We start from the raw sequence: 21818 nt of genomic DNA, 5'->3' as shown, positions 1-21818 counted from the left end.
AAAGCCTCATTCCAAGCATAGTCATCCTTCCACATTGCTTGAGGTCCCACCATGTGTGCCAAATTTCATCATTGATATCTGACGGGGCATGCTTGGGACCCACCTTCCTCTGATGTCATCGCAGTATCACTTTTCGTCTGGGCACTATGTTGCTAACGGCGAGGAACACATATTTTTTGATAGTGTCATAGTGCCCACCATGGATCTATCAAAACCCAACATCGAAGAAACAACAAGGAAAAGGAGGAACCACCGGCCATGTGGCCAAAAGGTGCTATGTCACTATGGAAAAACAACGTGCAACTTCCCATAGCGAGATAGCGCCAACCGTTGATCTTCTGAGATCTGATGATGGGGACTTGTGGGCCTGCAGAAATATTAAAATGCACAGGGAAGAAATATCATTAGGTTAGCATAAAGTATTTTGTGCCCTTTTGAATACTTGAATATTTAAAACTTGTGAATGTTACTACATTGAATTCAAATATGGCGATTCTGGCGGGAAGGCAAAAATGACCAACATATTTTATTTTAAAATAATTCTTAAGATAAGTATTCAAAAAATAAGCAATAAAACCTCATAACCATAAGGTCACAAGCTATGCATATTCCTAAAAACAAGAGCAATGGCTGTTAGCCAAAATAAGCTTAGTAGTTGCATGGGGATCTACCCTAATTCCTTGTAATCCTATGGTAATTCTATTGGTCTACTTCCCACTAAAAATTTTAGGTGAAGACAACAAGGCCTTTACACTCTACTCTAACTCTAGTTATATATTAAATTCCACCACTTTTATCAGCCCTCTATAGTGAGGATTTCAACATTATCTAGACTTCTACTGATAAATCTACCATGCCCCAATAGCCAAAAATAGAATTAAGATTGCTCCAAATCCATACACACTAGGTGCACAATCAACTTGTTGATCAATATAAAAGTGGTAGATAGAATCTTAGTAGCCTCATGACACATAAATCTAGAATATGACTTGAAAATAAAACCAATGGTACTAAGAACCTAGAGAAGAATCACAATATACACCATGGTCATGGAGGATTGCTTGCAAAGAGCATGGCTAAGATTGAACCCACTTGTTCTTCAATTATTATGTGTTTTCTTATTGCGGTTGTGATTATTTTGTCACTGATAAGTCACCTACAAGGTTAAGGTAGTCAAATTGGTCATATTCCTATGTTGCCTAAAAGCCTTGTGGAACTCTATCGGGCCCCATCAATAAACTATTTAATTGTAATACCCCACTTGGAGAACCTTGCAAAAAGATGAATAAAATCCAATACATTTTTTTAAATGTAACAAGCAAGGATCCAAACAACATAAACATGAAATTGATCAAAATATTGTAATAGAAGACTTAACCAAACAATCTAAATAACCAATAATATCCGAGCACCACTACCTAGTAATGCATTCAATAACCAACTATGAAAGTTAAACAGACAAGAAACACAAAATCTTTGAACTAATAAGAACTAGGAAGGGGCACAACCCCATAGGGTATCCAAAGCATCATTTGAAACATGTTCGACAAGTCCAAAAATACTTGTTGTTATCTTAAGTAGGTTTTTTCCACAAAACTCGTGCGATACTTTTTTAGTATTGTACGATATTGTTCACTACTACTAGGTGATACTTCTCTAATATCATGCAATACCTCTTAAAACTACCATGTGATATTTTCTAGTATTGCACAATATACTTTCCTATTACCATGTGATACTTTACTAGTATCACACAATACACTTTACTACTATTGTGTGATACTGGAAAGTATCACATGATATTTCTTTCTATAGTCGTGTGATACTTTTCTAGTATCACCTAGTGTTGAATCAATTTTGCCTAGGTTTGCAAGAAAATCTCGACGATCAATTTAGAAGGGAAATAGAGTTAGAACCTCCAAACTAGGGGGTACAAGAACCTCAATAGTCAAGGAGTAAACACTCAAAAAAATAAAGAAGATTGAATAATTCTAACATCTAATCCATAGTATCTAAGGTAATTAGGTAGAAAGTAACATCACAGTGAACATACATGGGCATAAATCAACTATCTCAATAAATAGAAATAACATAATCACAATTGAACATACTCCAAAATGGTGCATAGAACCATGTGAACATCTAGCTCTAGAGCTGAACATGGAGGAAGGTTGACTCTTTACATTGATCCCCACTAGGTAGCTATGCCTCCCAACCATGTGGAACCCATAAGCCCACTCATAATGTGTTGATGGAGATAGTGATCTGACCATAAACACACATAGTACAATCATCCATAGCTAACACTCATGCCAAATAGTACAAAGGACTAAAACAAAGGTCATGAAATAATGTAATACAATAGGTCCTGGTCAAATGCTCTATGGGTCTACTATGTAGGGAAATTAGTGGAGATTAGATTACTTGGGACTCCCAAGCTAAGCATCGTATCTAAACTCTCCCTTGAGACTCCCTTGGAAGGCCATCTTACTATGTCCTTAGATGAACTATATAGACACTTGGCCTTTGGAAAAATTGAATGGGCACATACCTTCAAATGATTCATACAAGTACATCACATTTTCTTATCTTAGTTTAATTACCCATGAATTTATTTAGTTATCACTTATTTAGAAACTTCTTCACTCCAACCTTGTCGAGAACACAACCTAGGGTTATGAGAGAAGCCCCTCCACCTGTCTACCTTACATACCCATGCTCATCACATGATGAGTGCTTGTAAGCAATGCAATTTCCCAACCCAACTCCTATGGGCATAACTCAAATGAAAACAATGAGGAGTTTGGGTCTCACAAGAACTTGACAAGTGTATGCTCACGTACTCATGTATGGGCACACCAACTACATGAAGATCATAAACAAAAAGGTTTGGATGAGAAATAGTAAAAAATAACAAGTATCAAATCACTCAATTGAGCACATAGTTAGGAGTACAAATTTAGCACGAATCCCAATTCAAAAGGAATAGTTATGGCCACATTATATTTCTCATTGATAGCTTGATTCCATGACCAGAATTAGTGCCTAGAAACACCCAAGAAAATTGGGTGGCACATAAATCAAAGTGATGTAAAAAAAATTAGGTTCGAAGTTTGTATGCAAAAATGGCCAGCATAATGGTCCAAAACCCCAAAACCCCACACCAAAAAGAAAAAAATGCTCATACCTGCCTAACCAAGTAGAGTTAGCATACAAAAATGAGGGGAACACTAATCCTTTGCCTCCTAACATATTACTACCAAAAACAAACTCATAAATGGAGTAAAAACACAAAAACAAAAGAACCCTACCTTGCAGCCAAAAGGGGTAGAACAAGAATGCCCAAGATAAAAATAATAGTTCTGCAAAAGCTATCAAAATCTTAGCAATCAATCTCATGATGATCCCATGCCTATAGTTCTTGCAACAAGTAAAACAACAATACCTTCTAAAGAGGATTTCGGATATTGCTCTCAAATTTCCAATTCGAAAGGAAGAAGTGAGGAACTACTCCCTTTTTGGGATATATATTCACTTTAAAAGGGAAATATCATAAAAGGAAAATAATTGGATCACTAAAATAAAATCCTCTTTAACCTAGACCAAATTGGCTAATTCCAATTAAATGGAATTCAACTATGGCAAAGTTGTCGATAATAAAAATAACAAGATCAAATCCCAAATTACCCTTAAAATATTAAATTGCAATATTCCTAAATAATTTCTATGACCAATGTGGATATCTAAATGCACAAACATAATAATGGTCTCCTCACAAATGAAAATGAATTTGTATTTATTAAATGACCGAAAGATTTAATTAACCATTAAACAAGATAGGTCACCAATACAGGGATGACATTTCTAGGTATAAACAACCAAATCACTAACTCCATGTGCCATTGTAGGGGATATAAATCTTGCACACTAAACAACACTATCAAGTGAAATTTCATATAATCATATAGCTGAAGTGATAAATGCATTAAATCATGTAGTTATCTATTTATTTAATTACATTAAAATAATCTATCTACATCACTCACTGCATCATAAAACATCTAAAAGCAAGAATGAAGTAAATATATGCAGTATCGAATCATAGTATCCAAAATCCAAAAGTCCACCATATAATCATAAACAGAGTATATGTCCAAATACAAAATAACCAAATATCATCATAAGGCATCATATCACATCAATAAGCATCATCATGCAGATATGATCAAACTGAACAATGTAGCATCTATCATCTATGAAACTGACAATCAAAATATAGTATCTAACCATCAAGTCATCTTGAATGTCATCCAACATGAGTACCAAAGTATCTCTTGAATCATAATATAACAAGGTACATAATGCAAACACAGGAGGCACTACATGAAAAAATTAAAAATTAAAAAATGTAATATCTCTAATTCACATAAATTATCATTATTCTTTGTAGCCACACTCCAATGTCACCAATTTTATGTACCACAAACTTCAATAAATATAAATAAAACCTCCTACATTTACATCATAATCCAATGTTAATGATATGTTGATCAATACAGGAACACACTATAATTTATTTAATTTAAATACAACAAATTAAACAAAATCAATCTAGGTTTTTTATAACACTTAATTTCTCCTAATTGAAAAAAAATCAAAGAAACAAATACACTTGATCTAATTAACAATGAAAAAATACATCAGCCCAAAATACCAACAAAAACCTGAAAGAGTCATAATTGAATGAGAGTTTTTATCAATTCCCTCATCAAAGCACTCAAAGAAAGAAAATGTCAGATAAGCAGTCAAATTTTCTTAATGCGTGTCTGTTCTACTAGAAACATTTGTTCTTGTGTTCCACTTGGATATATGGGCCTAGAATTTGGATTGATACAAGTGTGAAAATTAAATCCTACCAAACATGGTGTGAGGTCTTAGTTTTGAAATGGTGTGGTGTTTTCTCTATATATACTCAAATTATGAGATTTCTCTATATATACATACATTTGAATATGATATGCTCAACTATTTTATGCAAGTTTCTTGGAACTTTCTAACAAGGACCTTATCATGAGTTTTGTGATCCATTTCAAAATCCTTCCTCCACATGGAATTGCAGGGTGTCTTCCAAGCAATATCAAGCATCCACTTGCTTAAAATTGATCACTTAAGGCAAAGATGAGCAACAAAAACATTTTGAATTTCATTTAGAAATTCATCTCCCTACAACTATATGCCCCAATTAGCTTAAAGGTGGTTCAAAGAAAAATAATGAAATTGTTGAAGCATTAACTTTAAAGGAATGTACAACTTTTACTATGACAAAAAAAAATGACAAATAATAACTTTTCCATTATGAAACTATGAACGGTTGAGACAAATTCAATCATCTTGGATCAAAATCTTGGATAACTTTTCTATTAAGAGACTATGAATGGTTGAGACAACTTTGATGAATGGTTGAGACAAATTTTCCCTTATTGAGTGGTGCACATTATTGGATAAAAATCTTAGATTTTTCATTTCAAATAAGAATACTTTTTACATAAATATTATTCATCTAAATTAAAATAATTACACAATCGAATCTAGAAGTAGCCTAAAAAATAATTTATATGTTAAAATTATATTTTTGTGTAAGTTATATTATTGTTTATTTTTTAACTACGGTAAAAAAAAAATTATAAGCACAATCTTATGTTGGAAGGATCGAATGGGAAACAAGATATTGAGAAGGGGAGGGAGTGAATCAGGATCTTAAACTTTTCTTACAAAAACAAATTATTGATTTCACACCTAATTTATCTCATATCTTAGATCTAACATCAAAACTGTAATGTTGGAATGTAAGTGAAAATATCACATCCATCAAAAGATTCAACACATAACAAAAATGATTTGGATACCCAAAAATACTTTGATGTGAAGGTAAAATTGGGGTGGTGATGAAACCCACAAATATTCACTATTGCAACAATAAAGTTAACATATTAGGGTTACAATGTTTGATCATAATAGATGATCTAACCTGTGAGGATTCTACCTTGTTGAAAGATATTAAGACTACTAGGTCTTATCATTTCAAAGGATTTTACACTTACAATCAAGTAATGACTCTATTAGGAGATTTGCATAGAGCTGTTAGGATCACTCAATAAAGATATTTTCCCTAACTTGTTAAAGCTGATTCAACACGTGACCCTCAATTTTCTCTAAAATTTGATATTAGATCTCCTATGTTCAACATCTCAATCTAATCTCTTAATCTGATATTTCTATTATGTTCTTCACTACTTGGATTGCTCCATCTGATCTCCTTTTAGACTTAACCTTTCTTGCTCTATTATATCCTTGGTTTCTCTTTCACTTGTGCATTCACCCTTTCACTCACACACACACACTTATTCACTATTCCACACTAATCCTAGGGTTAGAACCCTCTTTAAATCAACAATATTTGAAAGTTATGGATAATAATCAACAGTTCATAATTCATCTCTTTTGTCATTTCCCTTCTATTTTTGTGATTGGTTGATTTTCTTTCCTCAGGATTATTAGCTTATGTAAAGACACATAAACTCCATCTTAAATATCTCTACAACCATTAAATTTATATGTAAGTCAGCTAAAAAATGGTTTACATATGTGTGTATGGGATTACAAACTCATATGAAAAAATTAGTTTTCTCGACATCTAATTTTTTTGACACTCGATCATTACTAACATTCATGCTGGCACTCAGCTTCTACATGCTTTATCTTTTCTTTTTACTCAAAAAAATTGTCTTTTAATTTACTCGGTCTCAACTATAATAACATGGCTTATATATGTGCTTGGTCTCAATTGGGGTGCACAGAAATCTCTGACTTGATTGGCTTGTAATGCAAAATAAATAAGTATTTAAGTGCTCAACCTTTACTAAATGACTTAGTCATAGTGATGAACATCCATCTTTACCTAATAAATGACTAAATTTTTAGACACTAAAAAGAAACTTGGGCATATAGATCAACAATATCCCCCTTTGATGTTAGTGGAAAAAATGCATTGAATTATCATTTAATTCAATAATACTCCTCCCTAGAGTATAATTCAGATATGCAATCTGAATTTATATGATTAATCTTTGATGGATCCGTCTATGATATTTCCCTTTATTCCTCTTATTTATACTATTCTTTCATTTCCCCCTTATTTTATTTTCTCTTATTTCCCTTTTTTATTTGAGTAATTTTCCCCTTATTTTTGTCACTTATGGATTGGGGTTTGTTGGGGCTATCTTATATTTCTCAAAAAATGATTTGTGGCTTACCAAAATTTTAGGATAGCCTTTATTCCACTACTCCTTTACTTTCTCCAAGACTTGAATTTGAATTTCTAGCTCAATATCTAGATCAATTAGGATTTCAATATGTAAGAAATGGGTGTCTTTTTCATGATATTATGTGTTATAAACACTTCCTTTTGAATAATTTCCAAATGTGGTAGCAACTAGAATTGAATTAATATTAGCTTATTCCTCATGCCACTAACTTGAGCTATGAGCTTGGCTAACCTCTGTTGTCCATATGTTAACTTATTGTATGAGGCTGAGCTCGAACTCGTATTCTTGCTCAATGAAATTTCACATACTCTCATGTTAGCGTGTATTATATCAATAGATCATTGGTTCTTCAATGTGAAGAACTCAACATCTAAAATTTTCATACACAAACTATGAATAGTCTTCAAAATTGCTTCTAGCTATGTAATGTTGAAATTACTGATTTCAGAAACAAATTATTGATTTCACACCTAATTCATCTCATATCTCAGATCCAACATCAAAAATGTAATGCTGAAATGTAAATGAAAATATCACATCCATGAAAAGATTCAACACATAACACAAGTAATTTTGTTACCTAGAATCACTTCGACGTGAAGGTAAAACCAGGGTGGGGATGAAACCCACAAATCTTCACTATTGCAACAATAAATTTAACCTATTAGGGTTACAAAATTTTATCATAATAGATGATCTACCCTATGAGGAGTTTGTCCCATTAAAATCTATTAAGATTTCTAGGTCTTACCCTATTTAAGAATTTTACACTTACAATCAAGTAAGGACTCTGTTAGGAGATTTACATAGACTTGTTAGGATCACTTAGTTAAGATATTTTCCTTAACTTGACCTGTTAAATTGATTTAATACCTGACCCTTAGTTTTACTCTTAAATATGATTTTAGATCTTCTCTATTCAATGTCTCAATCTGATCTCTTAATTTGATATCTTTATTCTATCCTTCACTATTTGGATTGTTCTATTTGATCCCTTTCAGACTTAGCCTTTCTTGCTCTATTTTTTCCTTATTTTATCTTTCACTTGCACATTAACCCTTTCATTCACACACACACACATACTTTTTCACTCTCCATACTAATCCTAGGGTTAGAACCCTCTTTAAATAGACAATATTTGAAAGTTCTAGATCATAATCAATGGTTCATAATTCATCTCTTTTGTCATTTCCCTTCTAAATTTTTTGATTGGTTGATTTTCTTTCCTCAAGATCATTTCCTTCTATAAAGACACGTAAACTCCATCTTAATTGTCTCTATGATCATTAAATGTATATAGAAGTTAGCCAAAAATAGTTTACATAGGTATTTGTGTAATTACAAACTCATATGACAAAATTGGTTTTCTCAACATCTGAATGTTCTGACGCTTGGTCATTAATAACATTCATGTCAGCACTTGGCTTCTACATACTTGATCTTTTATGTGTACTTGACAAAAATTATCTTCCAATTTACTTGGTCTCAACTGTAATAGCTTAGCTTATATATGCGCTTGGTCTTAACTGGGTCACTACAACATTTGGGGTCAAATTGTGATGGCAATTTCTAATGGTAGTGTAATTTGTAGTGATTTTATTTTTTTGTTTTCAATTGTCCCCAAAGCCATCACAATACCAATGTTGGTGTTCTAATTTCAATACCCACTTGAGTATTTTTTTAAATGACATAAAGCATTCCTTATTTGTTTTGACTATGGAGAGTTGCATGTGAAAGAGTGTGGAGAGATACGAATGAGGGTGGAGAGCTCTAAATGTTGTTGTGCCTATATGATCTCTACATTTCATTTTCATTCTCTTTCTCTACAATTTTTTCTCCATGCCCTTATAATCTCTGCATTTTGTTGTCATGTCCTTGATCTGTGATTTTGTTGTTGTGCCCTTGTTTTGCGATTTCGTTGGCATGTTGTGCCCTTGTGATCTTCGTACCCTTTCTCTATGATTTCATTATTCTTTCATGCCCTTGTGATCTCCATGTTCTTGCTCTATAATTTTCTTCAAGGGCTATGTAAATGTTCTTTTCTTTTCCTTTTAAACATGTATCTCTTTATATTTCCTTCTAAACATGTATATCTTAGAGATATTTTTTAAGGTGCTTATTAGATCTTAGAAATAAATAAATAATTTGATCTAGCTACATAAATATTCTAGGATCCAAATAATAAAACATAAAACACACTCAACCTGTGCTACGTGACTTACCTCAAGATCCTACACAAAAATAATGTAGACCAAGAAAAATGAGCAAAGTTCATAAGAAATTTTACAAAAAACATATCATAGAATATATTTTTAGAAAGAAAATAGCCTAACCTAGTTAAATGGGTCTAGTTGTTGATTAGTTGGGCTGAATACAAATTCCTATAGAATTTTCATCAAATTAAGTACAATAAAATAAAAAATCAATTGTTCCCAATTGGCAGGATCAAATACAATTTTCCAAGGTGATAAAATTGCATATGCAGATGCATCACTTGCATGCTAGGCATGAAGTGCATTCCCAAATTTATAACAAATGGTTGGATATAAAGGCTCCATAAATTGGCCCATCAATGGAAGCCAAGGATGTAACCATTCATGTATTGGCACACTCTCCCTATGAGGATCCCAAGTATCTACTTTTGATATGAATTCGAGCATCACTATATGATCCAAAACGTTATGAAGTACTGAAGATGATAGTAACTTATCCCATGTCTCCATTAAATGTAGCATAGGTTCAAGGCCCCTTGGCTCTTAGGAATTTTTAGTAGATATTCTCCCTACTAGAAGATTAACTTCAATGAAGAGTTGAGTGTAAGGAGTTGAAGAAGCAAGTTCTACTTCTATGTAAATGCCATAATCATGAGGCTCATTCCCTTGCAAAAGCCTCTGCCACAATGACATTACCTCTAAACTATACAAAGGATTTTGAAGTGGTCCCCAACCTTGAAACACTCTTATAAGCATTTGATTCTTGAGATCATTGTAGGGAGACTATGGCAATACTTGAAACACTCTTTTAAGAAAATGTAGATCCAATACATGACAAATTGCACAACTTGTAGTCCTCCCAATATTTGGACCGTAAATTCTCAAAGACAATTGCAAGTGATTCTAATATCATAGTACCTATGACAACACTTTCCTTGATTCTATCTAGTGGCTCCCATAATATCCTCTATGTTGTCAAGCTATTTTGTCTTTTATGTAGTCTCTTTCTAAAGTCGCTCCTTCTCCTTCTTTTTCTAAAGCCACTCCTTCTCCTTCTCTCTCATGTCTTAAATTTTTATTATCAAACTTCTAAATATATTCCTCTACCATATCTAAAATCAACTTCAAATTGTGTTGTAATTTTGGCGTAGGTGTTTGATCATCAATAGCTTTCATTTCAGCATTCAAGTTTTCAAGATTGGTTAACACCCTCACTTGTAGACCTCTCATGTCAAGCACTTTTTGTATTGTTTCAACACCATTTTCTTGCTTCTAAGCTAATAGTTCTTCAGGTGCATTTTCTTGTAAAACATTAATTTTGTTGAAAATTTGTAAACTCTTAGAAAGTGCATTGTTAAATTTATGTATGTATGTATGTACGTGTATATGTATGTATGTATATACATATTATTGGTAAATAGATTTGTTCTTTCTAATTCTGACTCTTAAATGCCCAAACTATGAACAATATTTGATTACAAACAGTTGAAAAGTTGCTTCTTTAAAGGCTAAATTTTATCTGAATTAATAGGTACAGCTCCCTATTATGGATTTGCAATGAATTATGTTATGTTCCTAAAACTTATATGGGGTGTGTTCTTGACCTGAGAATAAGAGAGATAAAACTAAGCCAGACCTAAATAGGATCTAACTCAAGCACGAAGTGATTTCTGAAGAATTGATTAAGTTTGTGAACCCACACATTTTATGAAATTACAAAGCTTAATAACTCAAATGGCATAACAACTAATACTAACTAATTCAACTAGAATCTAAGCTACAGGAAAAGAAAGATTAACTAAAGGGAAAAACATTTAAGAGGTTTCTCTTTGAACATGTAATGACACTGCTTATCACATCCATTCACTACTTTGAAAATAGGGGAATGAAACTCTATTCATTCCTTACTTCCATTTAGATTAAAGAGAAGACATGTAATTAAAAAATAATAGAAATGGAATAGAAAATAATTGATACAAAATACCATTCAATTGACTCTACAACTTCAAGTACTTCACACCAAAAATTAGTTGACCTTCTATTAATCTTTCAATTTCAAACATATAGGATTCTAAGATGACCGTTACAATAGAAGTTCAATTAGTTCATCTCCTTAAAAGAATAACAAATGGTAAAAAACTAGTTTGTTGTATTACAATGATTGCATTAGAAAATGAAAGGGGCATAATATGAATCACTTCGCCTTATTTCCCTTTTCTACTTTTTCCCTATAGGCCTTAGCAGCAACAATGATTGGGATTAGCTCTTCATGCCTAGGCATGTGTATGTTGGTGTATCTCAAGAGCCACTTAGAATGCTCCCTAGCCAACTCCTTCATAGCATTCAATCGATATTGTAATTCCTTCATGGCCACATGTATGCATGCCAAGTTTTTGGAGTTCTACAACTCTATTTTGATTACTAGAGGACATGTTTGTCAGACTATCTACAAATTTGGAAAAAATTTCCTGCATGATAGTTATTCCAATGAGTCCTTTCCCTTGGTCACTAGTTTTTGAATATGTATACAGACCCCTCATGAGTTCAACACTCCTATATTGGTCCTTTTTTACTTTATCTTCTATCTCCTTAAGTCCTTTCTCAACTAACATGATCATCTTTGATTTGAACTACATACTCTAAATCCATTCAAACAAAGGCTCATCTCCCTTTAACAAGATCTTTGCTTCAACAGCTTCCTTTGCCTTCATTTGAATAATCATCTTTAGAAGAGAGATACAATCATCACTCTTTACTCTTTCTCTACCCAAAGTATTTCTATTTGCCAAGATGTTATCCTTCTCCATTTCTAGTCTCAAGATAAGATTGCCAATTTTCTCTATAATAGAGACTCCCTCCAATTTGAGCATCCCGGTCCAGTCCTTACCAATTTTTCCAAAGTTCCTATCCTCCTAAAGCTGAGAGATAAGAGCTTGAACTTCATCAGTAGTAGGATTACCTATTACTGGCATTCCAAAGATACTTGCCAGTGGAGTGACCAATTGTCTAATGAATCTTTTTAGCTCTTCTATCTCTGCCTTCATCCTAACTTTTTAACAACTTGAGGCTTTCTAGTTGTCCTTCAGTTACTTCATTGGTCGACTTTCACAAGCCAACCTTGGTGTTGTGTCTAGCCTCTCCAAGATCTACCAAGTGGAAAGTGAAATCATCTATGATCATATCTTCCATTCGTCCATCCTTGGTGGGCTTCGCAATCTCCATTGTTAGGTGCCTAGTTTCAAGATCTTGTCCAAGGATAGACAAGGTCTTTTACTTCTTGACCTTACTCAAAGTAGACCCAAAGTGAACTGAAAGAGATAAGGTATCCTTGTTTGGAGCACCTTCATCTTTCCTCTTTCTCTTCTTCTTCAAAGTGTCTTCCAACCAAGAATCTGTGCCTATCACCTTCGAGGCCATCCCAAGTGAGTCTATGCTAAACATCTTATTCTTGACTGGAGTAATTTCCATCGCTGTCAAAGAGAAGGGTTTCTTTGAGGCCTGAGAAATAAGCTTGGAAGAGCTATGGCCTTTCTCCACCTTTGAGGTTTTCTTAGTTGCCTCATCAGATTTAGTATATTCACTGCTACTACTCTTTCCATCTCCCAAATCCACTATCTGCACTAGGGAGTTACTTGGTTGTAGAAGTGTAGCACTTACTTATGGAACTAGACTATGATGAGGTGAGGGAACTAGAGTGACATAAGGAGAGGAAACTAGGGTGGAATGAGGAGAGGGAATTGGGGTGATTGCACTATCTTTTGGCTCCTTCGTCTTCTTCTTCTCAGTCTCCATTTGGGTTCCAATAACTGGGAGGGAGCCATGATGGCAAGTCTTAGCCATAGGGATGTTCTTATCTAGAGGTTGGTCGCCTCCCCCTAATGGTTGAGCTAGTCCTTGAGTAATGGCCAAGGTTACACCTATTGTGCCACCTTGAGAGGAGGAAAAAGCTACTACTACTAGAGAAGCTTAAGCTGATGTGATTTTACTTCTACTCCTCTTCAGAGTGGTCCATTGGACCCACTTTCTAGTTCCTTTGATGATTCAGGCCATCTTGACATCTAAGTCTTCCTTAGCATCCTCATAAGGCTTCAAACTAATAGGAGTGCCTCTTAGCTTAGTTAGATTTGTATTACTATACATACATTTCCCGTCATCCTCTAATCCTTCAACATCAAGATTGATATTAAATGTTTTTATTTGCTCCATTGTGAGCCTAATGAAAGCACAATCTCAATTTTCAAATTCATCTTTATAATCTACCCAATAATCTTCAACAATTGTAATGTGTTTGATCACACACCCAATTTGCAACACCTCCCTAGCATATTCATTCAAATCAAACATAGTTCTCAGGACCTCATACATCTCCAATTTGTACCTCATCTCGAACACTTTAAGCATATTCTTTGCGTCAAATTGGCACTCGCAAGTGAAAGCTCCTACTCTTATAGGGAACTCATACCCCTTCTTCTTCAAGCTCTTGCTCAGCACGTTCTCTTGGATTGTCTGCCTCATGATCTCTATCAGTACAATCATGTTACTCAAATATTTAGGTAGCTTTAAGGGAAATCCATTGAAAGTTGCAAGGTACAAATATGAGAAAGATGAGAATTGGATAAAATAAGTTCTAAACTGGCCAATAGTCACCATTTCTTCCAGGTTGAATCTCCTCTCTGGGCATCACTAGAGCTCCCTATAAATTCTCATAGTGAATGCATCATTAACTTTGACATACTCCACATAACTATTTTGAAATTGTAAACAAGGGTAAAACTCATAAGACTTCACATCATTAGGAAACTCTTCTACTCTTGGGAGTCCTAGCCATAATTGTAGGGAAGCAAGCATATAAATGAGAAAGGAGGACATATAAAAGGTGTTGTAGAATTTTGCAACTCAGAGAGCATTGGACAGAGTCTCACTTATCTTGTGAGCCCAATCAACATACTAAGTATCAAAGCATATAACTTGCACTAAAAAGAAATATTTCTCAATAAACTTTAAAGCCTGTACTTCACCTCTTGCTCTATGTGATAGGACCAGGATGTCAACAATCTAAGGTTTGAGAATAGTACTAAATAAAGTTTTGGGGACCTTACTCTTGGTGCTTTGTGGCTTTTGAAACTAGGACTGCATAATCTCCTTCCTCCAGACCACTTTCTTAGTAGAGAACTCAGAAATTGCTCCTCCCACTATCAAATCCAAAAAATCTTACCATTCTAGAACTCGAAGGCAATTCACCATAGTTTCCCTATCAATGGAGATCAACATTGTATCATCTGGTAACACAATTTTTTTGGTATCTGGATTGTAGTGAGTGATTTATGCATTCATAAAATCAATTCTAGAGCTTGGACTGCCACTAGGAAACTAGCGGCTTCCACTAGCCCACATCCTCGAAGCTTCTTAGTTATGGGATGAATTGGCTATGATTTTAGCCTCCTTTGAAAATATTTCATATCATAAAAATGAAGTGAAGTATCCATAAAATTCTACAATGTGGACTTGATTCCATTCAACCCATCAAAACCCGCAAACCTGGTTGCCATTCTATCTGAAAATAAAATAAGTTGAAATTTTGAATCTAGAAGAAGAACAAGATATTAAATTTGCAATTATAGGCTATTTGAATAATAGTTCAAGAAAAAGTGGTAGTTTGAATAACTATTATGTTTCCATCTATATAGGAGCTTCAATTCACTAGTTGATCTTTAGGATTTGTGCCACATGAATGAATTAAAGGATGAATCCATTGAAATAGTAAATGTGGGAGCTCTAACAAATATTTTGGTTTATTTTCACTATTTCCATTGGCCCAATGGTAACTTTCCATTCTTTCATACTTACTTTCCCATTTCCCTTTAAGTTTTGAAAAATTATGAATAGAGTACCCGATAAGGAAATATTCACTTAGTGAAATTTTGCTCAATATACCTTTCCCACAATAGTTAGATTGTTTCCTTTATCATCTTAAGATGTTTTTTGTATAATTAGTGGGTCCAATCCACTTACAAAGTTGATTTTCTTTTGAATACGAAAAATTGTCCTCGTGGGTTAAAAATCTGCCAAGGAGAAGACAATTTTCATTTCTTTGCCCAAGCTTTCTTTTAAAATTTATCCTTTGAGTTAATACTTCCTTTGGGTTCAGAGAAGTTTAAAAGGACTACAAAATTTGAAAGGGGCCCACTTCCTTGTTTCTTTTCCTTTACAATTGCCTTTGGTAGAAAATGAACTTCATGGGTTGAAAACTCGCTGAGGAGAAGTCAGTTTTGAGTTTTTTGCTTAAGATGATTTTGAGCATTGTGATGAATCTTGAATGTTTCCCAAGGTAGTATATTAAAGTGAAAATCAAAATTTTCCATAAGATATCTCATTATTTTCTTACATGGATCTACGAGCATCATTTATTGCTCTTCATGGGAAATTGCCTTCATGGGTTGAAAACCCACCAAGGAGAAGGTGATGCTCAATTTTTCACAAGCTTCTTCTTTTCATTAAAAATATGATAAGCCATGAGCAAGCTCAGCTTTGTGAATAATCTTTGCATGTTGCAAGAATCTCCATCAGATTAGGTACTAAGCTACCCGTAGGACTCACAACATAAAGGAAAACCACCTTGCTATGAAATGGGGGAGAAAGGAAAAATGAAAAATCCAATGAAGACTCTTTCCACCTAGGGGAACTTAAAACTAGACTCATACATACCTAGGCTTAAATGAGACACAAAATTCTCCACTTTTACAAAATGGTTATAGGGTGAAAAGTGAGGCAACACATATGTATGTGTATATATACATATATACACACACATATGTGTGTATGTATATATATAGATAGATCTTGTGAATTGTGGATTATGGATTATAAAAAAATAAAAGAAATATGACATTAATCATTCCTCATTTTTTTGATTGGTTGTGGAGAGTTGTGCATGAAAGAGGGTGGACAGCTCCAAACAAGGGTGGAGAGCTCTGAACATTGGTGGAGATCAGAGAAGATCAACAATTTTATTTTCATTCCCTTGTGATCATTGCATTTCATTACCATGTTGTGCCCTTGTGATCTTTGTGCCCTTTCTCTACAATTTTTTTCAAGGGGAGGAGAGGTACCTATGTAAATGTTATTTTTTTTCTTCTAAACATGTATCTCTTGTTGATATATAATAGCTTTGGCCATATTCAAGGATAACTTATTATGATGATTGTATGCATTTGTGCATGTAGGTATGTATATAGTTCACTATGTGAACTACTTTACATGCATGCATACACACTTGCATAGTACTTGTGCTAAATTAAATTAATCATTCATGCCTTGAATTCACAAAAGCAATTATCCTTACACTCAATCAAAACTATTCATAGCAAACTAAGTATGCAAAAATCTGTACTTGTAGATTATATTATCTATTGGTGATTGAGTAACAATCTCATGCACAATATTGTCTAGGTAATGATAGGATGCATTCACATTAAGCCATAATAGGGTTGAGAAAATGACTAATTTATATTCATACATATCAATGACTTAATATAAATCATGTTTGGTTAAGCATTAACTAAACTAATTAGTATACATTTAATAATTGTTTATATCAACAGTCATGTCATGAGTGGTGGTGCAGAGAACCAAGGCACTATTGTGGATTTTGGTTTAATTCTTTGTTTTCTCACCTAATCAAGCTAGGATAAATAAATCTTGGATAAAATCCATGGTTTTAATGAAAAGACACCTTTGTGTATGCCTAGGTCACTTTGGGCAAGTTATAAGCCAAAGTTGCTAGTTGGCTGAAATTGGGTCTTTTTATTTTTTTGTAAGATAGCCTAGGATTAGGTTTTTTTATTTATTTTTGAATGAGTGATAACCTTTTCCAATTCTTAGAATTAAAAAATTGTGAAAATTGCAAAAGTTGCACTTTTTGTGCAAAATTGCTAATTTGGAAAATTGTAAAAGTTGCTCAAAAATGCAACTTAGTTGAAAAGGAGTTGAAACTATTCAAAAAATAGTGGATTTTGGTTTGGATGGATGTAGGAAGGATATATACCTCATTTGTGAGGTCACAAAGGGCAGATTATATAGATTGGGAGAAGTTGCAATAAGAGATTTTTCAATTTTGAAGCAATTTTACTAGTTTATTGTACTTTTTTTGTACTATAAAAATTAGTAGGCATGATCAGATGGTTGTTTGAAGAACATTTTTTCTTACCTTTCCATTTCTTTTGGTTTCATCATTTTTTGTGGATTTTTGTTCAAGTTATTCCATTTTTTGTACAGGAAGGTTTATAGAACAACAATTTTGTGCAAGCTTCAAAGATGGGCCCATAGTTGTGGCTCCCATAGTTGGTTTTTAATAGACTCTTGGGGAATGATATTTAGATGGGTCCTCTTAGTGATTCCAAAGTTTCAAGATTGGGAAATACATTTTTCTATTTTTCCTAACCAGCCCTAGGTTAAGTGCCTATGAAGATTTGACCTTGTGAACATATTGTTGAAAGTATAATAGGAGAAGGGGACATATTGGAGTGTTGAGTTTTTGGAAGGAATTTGGAAGAAGATGAATATACATTCTTGAGTGTTGGATGTGTTTTTCATGACCCCACTTTCCCATAGTTTCTTTGTAAATCAATCTTAATTGGGCCAATTAGGACTATGTTGCTTAGTGAAGGAAAGGCATTGTTGGAATGGAACTGAGTCCTGGTACTTTGGGATTGGATATAAACCTAAAAAGAGTATTTGGAACCCTAATTTTTAAGGTTTTTTTGGGACTTTTGGAAGTTAGACACCAAAAACCTCTTAAGGAGGCCCAATAGGGCTATAAGGTGTATTTAGGTTTGATACATTATGGAAGTGTGGGGATCAAACCAGTGATGTATTTTGTGTTATGTGGATTCCCTAAGTACATTTCATGTGTTGGAACCATTGGATCAAACCATTTTTTTGTTTTCCTCATGTTAGCCTAGTTGAGAGGATTAGGCCTTGAAGCCATAATTTGGAAGAATTTGATCCTTAGACTATGGGTTCTTGAAGAAGTTGGTACTCTTATTTTATTTAGAATTTGGAGGATCTAAACTATTTATAACCTTTTGAGAAGTTTAGGGATTTGGTAATTCTTTGATTTGGTTTACACATTTCTAGTTGTGCACTATGTATCAAGTGGACATGAGAAATATCCTCTTGTGATATGTTGTTTGACTTTGTGTCTTTTGAAACAATACTTATACCCAACTAAGAAACCAAGAGAGGTATTGAAATCAATAAATGTATTTCCCTTTTGTGCTAAGTAACTTCAAATATAAAGAGTACAGATTACTAATAATCATGTTTTGAAAATAGAAAAAACATCCATAGTCAAATCTGTAAGAAATCTAATCACCTTCAACATCCCTTTATATTTCCCTCAACAAGTGAATAGAGAAGCTTCTCTTTATGTATATGTATGTGTATATATACATACATACACACACATATATGTGTTTCTATATATGTATCTATATAAAGAGAAGCTTCTTTTTATATAAATGTATGTATATATACATACCTACATAGACATATGTGTGTCTATGTATGTATGTATGCATATATACAAAGAAATCTTTTTTAATGTACTTATTACATCTTAACATAATAGAAAAATTGATCTAGCTACATACACATTCCAAAATCCAAATAATGAAACAATAAATCTCACTCAACCCGTGCTAGTGACTTACCTCAAAATCCTACACACAAATAATGCAGACCCAAAAAAATGGGCAAAGTTGGCAAGAAATTTTACAAAAACATATCATAGTAGATATTTTAGAAAGAAAAAATTCATAACCCAATTAAATGGGTCTAGTTTTCAATTAGTTGGGTTGATTTCAAATTCTTGTAGAATTGTCATCAAATTAGGTGCAATAAAATGAACAATCAATTGTTCCCAGCTAGTAGGATCAAATACAATTTTCTGAGGTGATAAAATTGCATATCCAAATGTATGTATGTATGTTTGTGTGTATGTATGTATTTGTATGTATGTATGTATGTATGTATATGCATGTATTTGTGTGTGTATGTGTATCTATGTATTTATGTGTGTATGTATGTATGTATGTATGTATGTATGTATGTATGTATATGTATATGTATATGTATATATGTGTTTATATATACATACATACAAACACATATGTGTGTGTGTATATCTATATGTATATATACAAAGAGATTTTGTGGATTTTGGAGATCAGTAGAGATCTAAGATTTTCTTGTCGTGGCCTTGTGATTGCTGCATTTTATTGTCATGCCCTTGTGATCTTTGCATTGTATGTATGTATATACATATATATACATATGTATATATATGTGTGTATATATACATATGTATATATATGTGTGTATATATACATACACACACATGTGTGTCTGTGTATGTATGTATGAATATATGTATGTATGTATATATAGACATACACATGTGTGTGTATGTATATATACACATACATATACATAAAGAGAAGATTCTCTAATCACCTACTAGGGGAAATATAAATAGATACATGTTTAGAAGGAAAATAAAAGAATATTTACATAAGTACCTCTTCTCCCCTTGAAGAAAATCACAGAGCAAGAGCACGGAGATCACAAGGTAACAACACGACAATGAAATCATAGAGAAAGAGCATGAAGATCACAAGGCATGGAAATGAAATGCAAAGATGACAAGGGCATGAGAATGAAATCTAGTTATCAAAAGGGCACGGTAATGAAATTCTAGATTTCTACTAATCCCCACCAAGGGAATGACAATGAAATGCAAAGATAATAAGGTTATGGAAATGAAGTGCAGTGATCACAATGGCATGGAAATGAAATCTCCACCAATGTTCAGATCTTAGTGCTCTCCACCAATGTTTAGAGCTCTCCACTCTCATTTGGAACTCTCCACCCTCTTTTGTACGTAACTCTCCACAATTGATCAAAATAAATGGGGAATAATTTATGTCATGTTTTCTTCTTCTTTTTTATACTCACGTGGGCATCACAATTGTGATACAAATGTTGATATTGTGATGGAGTCAGGGACAATTGCAAAAAAGACATGAAAACCCACAAATTACTTTGTCATTGCAATTTGACCCCAATTTTTGTAGTGAACTTAAGTTTTTTGAAGACTTTTAGTTTGGAGATAGAAAAACCTATGGTTGAGGTTCCTACTATTGAAATATTGTTATCTAATCTTGTGATTAAGAACAAAGGAAGAAGAAATAAAATTTCTAATCAGAATAAGGCTTGCAACAAGTATGATTCATTTGATCCTAGTAGTTGTAGTAGTAAGAGAAGAGCTGATATTTTTTATGATACAATTAGTTTTAGCAGTAAGTTTGGACAAACTTCTTAGATGATTGATGAAGAGGGTTTTTGGATTAAGAATGTGCATGGGATTTATGTTTTGAATTTCTTCATATATTAATAATTTCTTATGGAACATCTTTTTTTTGAAACCTTGGGTGTCTAATTTAGGTGCATCCTTGGGCTATTGAGAATCTAGAATCCTTGGGCTATATTACCTTAAGCCCTACTTATATTATCCCCTTAGGAGAAGTCATAGAATCATGGCTCACTTTGATCAAGATTCCTCTTCTGCTCTCTTTAGGAACCTTCGTGATCCTATGGTTTCTCATGACCCAAGTCCTTCTATGGAGTGTGACTCTTCTCATTGAACTCATGATGAGGATGAGGCTTTAAGGGTCCCTCCTAAAAAAATTCATAAGATTTCTACTGAGATTGATAAAATGCATGATTGACTTCTTCAAGTGAATCACAATACGGATACTATGGTTTCTTTTGATGCTCTTAAGAAAGTGATTAGTAATGATGGACGTGGATCTTTTGTGTGATTTTACTCACCTTATCCACACTCACATTAAGCCTTTAGCTCAAGCCACATCTGAAATATAAATGGCTTTACGTATCACTAGTGTTGAACATACCTTGTCTCTTTCCAAACCTATCTCTAGCATTCCTTTTTATGTTGCTCCTATTGTGACTACTTATATTCAACCAGTCAATCCTACTATTAGTAGTCTTACTATTTCTTCTCTACTTGTGAGTTTTCTACCTGCTTCATTTCCTATCTCATAACCTTCATAGAATAGTGTTCCTTACACTTATCCTAATCCTCCTACTATGGTTCCTAATGTCCCAACTATAGCACCTTCTATTCCAACTAATTTTTACACTCTTCCTAGTGTGTCGAATGTTTCATTGCCACATATTTCCTTTATTGATTCCACTATCA

The 21818-nt window shown here is 33.4% G+C and overlaps 1 pseudogene; it reads right to left on the bottom strand.

Moving 5' to 3' along the window:
- Positions 1 to 667: 667 nt before the first annotated feature.
- The window catches only part of LOC149541582 (uncharacterized), a 74241-nt pseudogene continuing 53090 nt past the window's right edge, over positions 668 to 21818 (bottom strand).

Source organism: Cupressus sempervirens, chromosome 8, assembly GCF_028749045.1.
Source record: "Cupressus sempervirens isolate cs-2001-9-10 chromosome 8, ASM2874904v1, whole genome shotgun sequence".
Lineage (NCBI taxonomy): Eukaryota > Viridiplantae > Streptophyta > Pinopsida > Cupressales > Cupressaceae > Cupressus > Cupressus sempervirens.
The sequence above is the reverse complement of the archived record's forward strand: the minus strand, read 5'-3'. Positions and strand labels throughout refer to the sequence as shown.